Genomic DNA, 7,317 nt, shown 5'->3' with positions numbered 1-7,317 from the left:
CTCTCTCTCTCTCTCTCTCTCTCTCTCTCTCTCTCTCTCTCTCTCTCCTCCAATTTTTCTCCCCCATTTATAAAGTACCAAAGTATGAAATAGCGACACATGCCTGTACTCCCAGCATCTGGGAGTATGAAACAGGAGAACTAAGGTTCAAGGCAACGTGGGCACTCTGGTGAACTGCTTGCAATTCCAGCAGTCAGAAAGCTGAGGCTGGTGGATTATCATAAATTCAAGCCTGTGTCTACACAGTGACTTCAAGAGCAGCCTAGATCACATAGAAACACCCCAAACTTGGCATAAATTGCGCACACTTGCCGGGCAGTGGTGGCGCACGCCTTTAATCCCAGCACTTGGGAGGCAGAGGCAGGTGGATTTCTGAGTTCGAGAGTTCGAGGCTAGCCTGGTCTACAGAGTGAGTTCCAGGACAGCCAGGGCTATGCAGAAAAACCCTGTCTCAAAAAAAAAAAAAAAAAAAAAAAAAACCCAAAAAAAAAAAAAAGAAAAAAATTGCGCACACTTTTAATCCCAGGAAGCAGAGGCAGGGGAATTTCTGAGTTCAAGGCCAGCCTGGTCTACAGAGCTAGTTCCAGAACATTCAGGGGGACACAGCAAAACCCTGTCTCAAAATGACAAAAAGGTTAAACAAGGGCTGGTTGGGGTACAAGTGGGTAAAGGCACTTGCCACCAAGTCTGCCACCATGAATGGAATCCCTGAGAGCTACGTGATAAGAGAGACCTGACCCCTGTGAGCTGCCCTCTGAACTCCATATGTGGGCTGCGGCATGCATACACATACATACATACATTCATTCATTCTCTCTCTCTCTCTCTCTCTCTCTCTCTCTCTCAAATAAAATGTAATAAAACTGCTTAAACAAAGAAATAGAAAAGAGGCTAGGGAGACGTCTTGCTGCTCAGACATGAGGACCTGAGTTCGGATCTCCAGGACTAACATAAAAGCTAGGCATGGGCTGGAGAGAGAGATGGCTCAGCAGTTAAGAACACTTGCTGCTCTTGCAGAGGACCTGGATTTGCTTCCCAGCACCTCCATGGTGCCTCACGACAATCTGTAACTCCATTTCCAGGGCCTCCACAGACAATGCACACATGTGGTACATAAACATACATAAACATAAAACATTCATTTGCATAAAATAAAAATGATTTTTTAAAAAAGAGCTGAGGATGGCAGATTGCACCTGTGACCCCAGTACTGAGAGGCAAGAGACAGGCAGACCACTGGAGCCCTGGAGCTTGAAGTCCAGTCACCGTAGTCGAACATGTGAGTTCTGCATTCAGTGCAAGAGCTTGTCTGAAAATCCAAGGAGAGTGATTGAGGAGGACACTTGAAGTTGACCTCTGGCCCCCATGATCACATGATCACATGCACATACATGCACTCTCACCTGTATGAACAGACGTATGAACACATACACACAAGGCCAACCTGGAAGGCACAGGCTGGTAAAGCCTTGTCCCCAAACAACAAGTAAACTTCACTGTACGCAATGGGAGATTCGGAGAGAACAGTGCTGTTGGGTCATTGCAGACCAGTACTAGTGTGAGGGAGCATCTAGGGCTGCAGGCGAGTGCGGGGAAGAGCCACCACAGGGAAGCACACAGCTTCAGAGGGTGTGGGCTGGAGACTGGCAGCCATGACTTCAATTGTCCCCTGGAAAGGAGTGTTTGAACACGCTGTGTTACTGGCTTCTACACAATAGACTTTGGACCGACCACATCTGAACCTGACTTCTGATTGCAAAGCTCCAGGGGTTAGTTTGCACATCAGAGGAAAGTTTCCTCGGGTAGGCCACCAAGTCCAGAGTAGCTTTCTCTGCCACAGATGACACCAGACAGTGTTCAACAGAATGTTTGTGCCCTGTCGGATGTAAAAAACTGAGAAAAGTTTTGGGGATTGAGTTAGGTGGTAGAGCGCTGCTCTTGTGGGGGTCCTCAGTTTGGATCTGAGCACCCACATCCACATTGGCCAGCTCTGTAGTTACAACCACTTGCATGCAGTTCCAGCTCTGACCAATCTGATACCCTATGCTGGCGTGTGTGGGCACCCAAACACATGTGGCAGACACAGTGACAAAGATACACACACACACACAAATTAAAATAAATTAAAAAATAGATTAAAAACATACAGAGTTTGAATGCTGTGTGTTGAATATGTTGAATACTATTGACACTGATCAAACAAAGGGGCCTAAATAAACCAAGGGACATCCCATGTTCATAAATTTGGACGTAATGTCGCTCAGGCTAGCCTTGAACTTGTGATCTTTATCATCTATCATCTATCATGTTGTGGAACTGTAAGTGAGTACCATCCATGGGTGTTTGTTTGTTTGTTTGGTTTGGTTTTGTTTTTTGGCCCTTTCTTCCCGAGACAGAATCATCTCACATCATATGGCCAGGATGCCACGCAACACACTATGTACCTCAGGCTATCCTCAAACTTGCAGCAAACCTCCTGCTTTAGTATCTGGGTGTTGGGATGGCAGGTGTGAGCCTCCACATCCAGCTAAAGAGCCCGTATTTAGAATAGCAAAGCGGGATCATCAATGATTTCAAGGCCTATTATCAGCTGTTTTAATCCTAACCACGTAGAGACATGGTTTACAGATATACATAAACAATAATCATAAACTGCATGCATGTAGACTTATGTGCTGAGCTGATACAGACGCTATTAGATGCTGTGCTTGGCACTGGAGGACAGTTAGGTGTCATCAAAGTAACCCTTAGCCGATTAAGTGAAGGAACAGGCTATTTCTCCACAGGACCTTTGCAGTTTCCTGTGAGTCTAGAAATGTTTCCAAGTAAAATGCTTTAAGAGTTGCTGACACTAGCTTCGCTCTTCCCTTTGGCCCTCGTTCACGAAGCCTGGGGAGACGCTTCCCTATGATCGGTTGCTGGGTCCTTTTGAACTGATTTATCGTTTTTGAGCCCAGAACCTTGCTGTTTTCAAACTCTTATGTGTGTGAGGACAGCTGTGTGTGGGGGAAAGAGGACAATGTTTGGAAGTCTTCTCTCTACTACTGTGGAGTCTGGGGCTTGAACTCAGGTTGCCAGACTTGGACAGCAAGTGCTGAGCCATCTCGTGAGCCCCCCTAGCTTTTCTTTTTTCTATCTATCTATCTATCTATCTATCTATCTATCTATCTATCTATCTATCCATCCATCCATCTATCATCTATCTAGCTATGAGACATGGTCTTGTTTTAGGCTCTGGTCTGGAACTCAGTAGTAGATCAGTCTGGCCTCAAACTTGGGCTGATCTTGCCTCAAAAAAATGTTGGAATTACAAGTGTGTACCGCCATACCCAGCCAGTCCTGCTCTTGAAGACCTGAGGGAGGGTCACCACTAATAATTAAGCTAGGGCCACTGATGTGACCTGTGAAGATCCCTAGAACACCAGGACCTGTTGTCCTTTGATTGAAAACAGATGTTAGGGATTGGGGAGCAAATTCCACACTCCTTTGTGGTGGTGGTGGTGGTAGTGATGAATATCTGTTATCCTAGCAATTCAGAAGGCTGAGGCAAGAGGATTTGAATTTGAAGTAATCCTGGCCTATGTAGTGGAGATCCTGAACCAACCAACCAACCAACCAACCAACCAACCAACCAACCAACCAAGTGATCCTGGCCTTAACTAAGGCCAGTAATCCCAAATACTCAGGAAGCTAAGACAGGAAGCTCATGAGTTCAAGGCCAGCAGGAGACAGAGTGAGTTCGATGCTGGTTTGGTTAGCTTAATAAGACCCTGCCTCAGACAGAACTGTTTTTTTATATAACCCCAATTGAATTCATTGGTACCCACATGTACAGAGGATGGCTAGTTGGGAATCAGTGGGAGGAGACAAGGGAGGGAAATGGGTAAATGTGATCAAAATACATTCTATACATGTCTGAAAATGTTGTAGGAAGCCCATCCTCGTGTATAGTTTATGTATGCCAATAAAATCCTTTTTAAAAATACACTTTGCAGAGACTCCAATTTTAATAAAAATTTCACATTTTCACTTCCTTCTCAAACAAAGTAAAGAGAGGCCAGGAAATGTAAATAGCCCAGTGGGAAAACCACTTGCCTACCATGTGCGTGGCCCTGGGTTCAATCTGTAGTACACAATAAAATAAACAACATTGTGTAAAGTGGTAAGGCTGGAAGAAGCACATATTCAGGGACTAGAGTTACACTCTATGTCCCACGGCCAAGAACCTTAGTAGTTGCTTGCCTGCCCTGTGAGCTGTTTGCCTTTCCTTACAGCAATGTAGGATGTGTGAGGCTGGAGGACCAAGCTCCTCTGATGTGTGAGGATGGAGAACCAAGCTCCTCTGGTGTGTGAGGGTGGAGGACCACGCTCCTCTGGTGTGTGAGGATGGAGGACCAAGCTCCTCTGGTGTGTGAGGATGGAGGACCACGCTCCTCTGGTGTGTGAGGATGGAGGACCACGCTCCTCTGGTGTGTGAGGATGGAGGACCAAGCTCCTCTGGCCTTGCAGAGGATGGAGGACCAAGCTCCTCTGGCCTTGCAGAGGATGGAGGACCAAGCTCCTCTGGCCTCTTATAAAATTTTTTTTATAAGATCATCATTAAGATGTAAAAAGTCATCTATTATATAACATCACCACAAGATAGTACATTTTTATAGATCTATGTTTAGTAATAATGGCTTGAGACAACAATTTGATATTTCTAGAGAATATATAAATCAAATTACAAAATTTGTTTTTAGTGTCCTCAATTTTTTCACAATGGTGTTAATACTTGAGGACTTATACATAATCAATTATGACAAGTAGATGTTACTCATTTCTGATTTTAAAAGATTGAAATATGTACATGTGATTTGACACCTTTTCAGGCTTTTGAGTTAAAATTGCTTTAACAGGAGAAACAATCGAAAGTACAATTAGTTATTGCCTATATTATCTTTTTATGCTTGATGTTCCATATCAGATTAAGATAAACAAAACTGACAGTTGCAGTCAGACATTTGAGATGTTTTGTTGACAATTTGGTATTACCCATGTTACTGAAATTCCTTATAATCCTCAAGGACAAGATATTATAGAACAGATATTGTGGAACTTTAAAATAGTGTCTTTATGACTCTCTGAGTGTGGGAGATGCGGCTGCTGGTGCTTCTGCCCTGGTCTTACTAAGAAGTCTAAAAAATTGGCTTTTTAAAACAAAAGAGGGGGATTTACACCCTCAGAAGGAGTCTCCCAGAAGTACTCTCCATCATGCCCTGTTCGTTCACAATTTTCTAAATCTGAAAGCACATGGAAAGCCTGCTGCTGACTGCCTTTGGCATGCTGAGACCAACAAAAACTATGCCACAGTTATGTGGAAGGACCCTCTTACCATTAAATGAAATGGCCCGGACTCAGTTCTCATATGGAGCCGAGGACTGATATGCCTGTTTGATACCAAAGAAGGCACAGCTAAATGACTACCAAAAAGATTAATGACCCCTCAAAGCCAGGCCCAATTATAATTAAGATGAATAACAATTGACATCCAGGGAAGAGAAATCTCCCTGAGAATTCCCTTCCTTTTCCTTTCCAGGTAAAAATGAATCACCTGTGGTGTTTGCGGCTGGAAGTTCTAATCCTGATGCTGGCCTCCAGACTTATACTACTCAGACCTTCGATAGACCATCAAACAAGGACATCAAACAGCTAGAGATTGACATCACTAATCTGAAGGAATCCCTCATTTTGCTGTCTGAAATGATCTCCAAAAAATGCAAAGGACTTTATTGGACTTGATTTACTCTTTTACAATAGAAAAGGCTGTGTACAGCTCTAGACTGTGTGCAGCCCTTAAAGAAGAATGTTGCTTTTACATAGACAAGTCAGGGATGGTTAGAGAGCATGAAAAAGGTCAGAGAAGGCCCTGAGAAAAGACAGAGACAGAGAGAGAAAGATTAGAGCTGGTACAAGAATTGGTTTTCAATCTCTCCATGGTTGTCAACCTCCTTCCTCCCATCTTGGGACCATTAATTGGGTTATTTTTGCTTATTTCCTTTGGTCCCTGGGCCTTAAATAGGCTGACTAATTTTGTGAAACAACAGATAGGTGATTTGGTAGCAAAATCTATTCAGATACATTATCATAAGTTAGCTATGGAGGACCACAAGACTCAAGACGTGGTTGTTACTCAATCCAGGGTGTTTCCAAAACCCATCTCCACCCAACCTAAAAGAGGGGACTTCCATCCCTAGACCAAGCAGAGAGGGGCCACCCAGAACCCCCTCTGACTGGTGATCTGAATTCTTACTTAGGCTGCAAGGCTAAGCACTGCAAGGGAATATAAAATTTAAAATATCTTTCTGGGTTCCCTGAGGGACAAGCCTGACTGCATAGGGGTTGATGTCAAAAGTATCCCCTCTCCAGGAAAAAGACATCGGGATGAGTATGGCCCTCATGCTCCACTGAACAACGACAGGGGGACTGGAGCCATTACAAGGTCCCCTTTAATTACTGGAGGTTAGGCCTCTATCCCTGCCTTCGCAAGATTAGAATCGCCATGGTCCTTCTATACTTGGAGAGAGGGGGAGATGTTAGGGGCAGCCCTGCTTATACACTGAAGACCTAAAATCAGCAATAGGCCTGACATACATGCCTGCTAACACAAAGTCTTGGGTCTCTGTGGAAAAACACTGAAACAGATGCCTAGAAGCTATTGTAAACAAGCAGCTTTGGTGGAAAATTGCCAAGCTAGTCATAGTCCTTGTAGATAGGTAACCTTGGTGAACAGAACCAACTTAGATAAGGACAAGTGAATCATAGGCGGAGTCATAGTGATCTGTCCCCTGAACCTTCACCCAGCTGACACTCTGTTCTGGAAGAGATCTGTACACCTACGCTCCTGTGTCATCATCTTCCCCACATCCTGCCTTTTTATGTATATAACCTGTGTGTAAAAAGTAAAATTTAGCCGGGCAGTGGTGGCACACGCCTTTAATCCCAGCACTTGGGAGGCAGAGGCAGGCAAATTTCTGAGTTCGAGGCCAGCCTGTTCTACAGAGTGAGTTCCAGGACAGCCAGGGCTACACAGAGAAACCCTGTCTCGAAAAAAACAAACAAAAAGTAAAATTTATGGTTTGATCAGCTCAGCCTATCGACAAGCCGTGTTCCTTTGTGTTTGCCTGTTTTTCCTCATTCTCTCTTAGGCGATCTCCCTGGACCCTGTTTAATGCCCTGCTGCACAGGACAGAGGACCAAGCTCCTCTGGCCTTACTGAGGATGGAGGACTAAGCTCCCCTGGTGTGTGAGGATGGAGGACCAAGCTCCCCTGGTGTG

At 44.5% G+C, this 7,317-nt stretch overlaps 1 protein-coding gene across 1 annotated transcript in view; it reads right to left on the bottom strand.

Annotated features, from left to right (window-relative positions):
- Trim14 (tripartite motif containing 14) overlaps positions 1–7,317 on the bottom strand; it is a 30,666-nt gene that overhangs the window by 20,404 nt on the left and 2,945 nt on the right. The gene's annotated exons all lie outside the window — the stretch shown is intronic.

This window comes from Grammomys surdaster, unplaced genomic scaffold (genome assembly GCF_004785775.1).
Source record: "Grammomys surdaster isolate TR1022 unplaced genomic scaffold, NIH_TR_1.0 199, whole genome shotgun sequence".
Lineage (NCBI taxonomy): Eukaryota > Metazoa > Chordata > Mammalia > Rodentia > Muridae > Grammomys > Grammomys surdaster.
The sequence above is the reverse complement of the archived record's forward strand: the minus strand, read 5'-3'. Positions and strand labels throughout refer to the sequence as shown.